This window comes from Dasypus novemcinctus, chromosome 2, assembly GCF_030445035.2.
Source record: "Dasypus novemcinctus isolate mDasNov1 chromosome 2, mDasNov1.1.hap2, whole genome shotgun sequence".
Lineage (NCBI taxonomy): Eukaryota > Metazoa > Chordata > Mammalia > Cingulata > Dasypodidae > Dasypus > Dasypus novemcinctus.
This window is the reverse complement of record NC_080674.1, coordinates 89,394,843-89,397,818: the sequence shown is the minus strand read 5'-3', so window position 1 is coordinate 89,397,818 and position 2,976 is coordinate 89,394,843. Positions and strand designations below refer to the sequence as shown.

Here is a 2,976-nt window from a genome sequence, read left to right as displayed (position 1 = left end):
GGCTGTGAAAATGTCCAAATCAAGGCATGATCAGAGATGTTGTCTCACCAAAGTTCAGCTGCTGGCAGTCCTGGATTCCTACCACGTGATAAGGCAAAACGTGGTCAGTCTGTGCCTTTTCCTCTAGGCTCACTTTCTTGCTGCGCTCAGCTGTGGGTGATCAAGCAAACAGTAGGGTGTAATCCTGACCTGCTTGTCTTTCTCCTCTCCTCCGGGCTTGTCTCTTTCAGTTTAGAGCTACTCCATGGGTGTAGTCTCTTGGGGTCATCATTGCTTCAGCTCCAGGCTTATTCTGCTAATTCCAGCCTCTGGCCTCTCTCAGCCTCTCGGCTTTTCTGTTTTTCTACAACTGTAAGTGATCCTGAAGTCTTTTATCATGTGGCAGGATAAAAATGTCAACTTTCTGTACCTCTATGTTCCATTTATATAAGATTCCAGTAAAAGGATTAGGACCCACCCTGGGTCCTGCAGTCTAATTAAGGGTCTTAATTGAAGTGATCTAATCAAAATGATCTAACTAAGAGGTCCCTTGGCTGAATCCAACCAAAAGTTCCCACATAGAAAAGGTTCACATGCACAGGAATGGGATGGATATAACATGATTTTCTGGGGTTTACAAAAGACTCAAACCAGGACACAGAAAATTCCCTTCTCTGCTTTGGGCAGCCAGCTTCTTCTGAGGAATTCATCAAGAAACTTCATAGGAGTTTTGACTTGCAGTCTGCCCTATGGATTTAGACTCGTTGATCCTAGTGGTCATGTGAGACAATTTTATAAAATCTCATAATATTCACAGATATCTCCTGTTGGTTCTGTTTCCCTAGAGAACCCTGACTAATACAGGATCCCCTTGCATCTTTGGCTTAATAGAAATCCGTGTGTGCAAAATTTAAACTCTATAAGGTGAAATAAAAATAAACTTTCAAAAAGGACAAATTAATGGAGAATAGTCAGCTGAGCAACTCCCAGAACTTGTGCAGGACATGGAACTGAGTTTCTACCCACTAGAATGGAGATACTTCATTCAGTACAAGGAACTTTCAATGGAGGTCCACAAAAGGGCCATGCCTTGGTAATGGGGCTAAGATAGTCCCAGAGTAAAGGTAACTCTAGATCCACTCTTAAAAATCTTAAAAATAAGTGTGATGGAAGCCTGACGATCCCCATGGCTACAGGTTGCTCAGAGGCGCTGCAACCAAAGGTGGCCTCTGAGGGACCTCTGGTGGGACCAGTTAATATCCTGCCCTGCCTCGAGTTGCCGACCTACAATGCCACTTGTGCGCTAATGAGTAGCCGCTATGCCTGCTCACTGGCCGGGCCTCACCGGAGGCACACCACGTTTTTGTCTGTGCTAACTCAATAAGAAATGCACCGGCATCTGAGAACAGGTCAATGTCAAGCTTCCATGCTATTCCAAGAGTGATCATGTGGAACCTGCTTAGGAAAGGCACAGGCAGAAATTAACAACTCAAAAGAGTGTTTTCCTGACCTTTTTAGGTGTCCCCATTGTATATAACATCAAAGTAGTGGATGAACTGGGAGATTTTTATGATGATCAAGGACATATTTGTCTTAGCATTGAAGTAGATTTTGTTATTTTCTGCCCTGAACCAGGACAAAAGTTTATAAGTACAGTTAATAAACTGTTTCCCAGCCACATTGGCTGTTTAGTATGCAGTGTTTCAATGCATTCATCCCTAACCCTGAGCAGATAGATGCTGGCTGGGTGGTGGCAGACCCTGGAGATAAACATGGGTGACGGATTAGAATTTGAAGTATTTCTTTTGGACTCAGATGCTGCTGGGATATTGTGTATTCCGTGAAAAGTAAATTTCACTAGTTTACAATCCAAGTGCACTGAACTTTCTAAGGAACTAACAGAAAACAGCACTTAAGTTGTTGAAAAATCTCCAAAGAAAACAGAAGCCCAGAGACTTATGAAGTGGAAGATGGTACCACAGCACTAGAAGATTTTGCAGATGTCACCACAAAGATAGAGGCAGACCTACAGACAAGAAATAATGTGATGGCCTCTGGGAGGAAGAGCCAAAGAAGAAAAACAAGAAGACAAAGCACTGGAACGATCAGGACCAAGACCTTGTTTTCCAAGGCAGTGACTCCAGTGGTTACCAAAGTGACCATAAAAAGAAAAAGGGAAAAGAAAACATAATGAGAATGCTGAAGTTACCCCAATTTTAGAACACTTACCAAAAAAGAGAAAAATAATTTTCTTTAGTGCATTTTAAACATAATTGTTTTTGAAAGTTTGATTTATACTTAATAGATATATGAATGTTTTAAATGATATACATGTGCTTTCCAGTAGTTTCTAAAACAAGATCCACTTAATTAGGAGTTTCTTTGTGCTAAAATTACAAAACTGAGTATAAATTACTTCAGGTAATACCAATCTTATCATAGTGGCATTCTATTATATAAGAATAAAAAGGTTAAGAGGCACTTTTGCTCTTGACTCCTGAATTCTTCCAGGTCATATATTAAATGAAATTATTTCTATAATCTCAAGATTAGCAAAATGACATAATACAGTATTATTCCTATCATTAAAGAATGGGTTTGGTGTTGTTGGGGTAATAAGTCATGATATTGCATGAACTTTTATTTGACTTTTTAGAACAGCACATTTACCAGTTGTAGGTTTTCCTTTATCATGGCTACAACAGTGTGGCATTTTTGTTGTTCAACTCAGCATGGTCTGCCAAAGAAGCCTCAGTCAGTCTGCTTGAGAGGTATGTTGGAGGACGAGAGTCTGATGAAGACAGAATAAATGTGGTTCAAACTAGTGGGAAATTTCAAGATTACTTTATAATGATTGGGCTAGGCTATTAAAATTGTTTTGAAAAGAAAACAACTTTTCAGTGGGAAAATGTGTATTGTATCTTAACTAGTTGAAAAACACTGATTATGAAATGACAACCTAGTTTAACAAATATTTCATCACTTACTCTGTGTGTA

General features: G+C 39.7%; 1 pseudogene; it reads left to right on the top strand.

Moving 5' to 3' along the window:
* The first annotated feature begins 1,165 nt into the window (after window positions 1–1,165).
* LOC101432055 (DNA-directed RNA polymerase I subunit RPA43-like) lies at window positions 1,166–2,246 on the top strand (annotated as a pseudogene).
* Window positions 2,247–2,976: the final 730 nt, after the last annotated feature.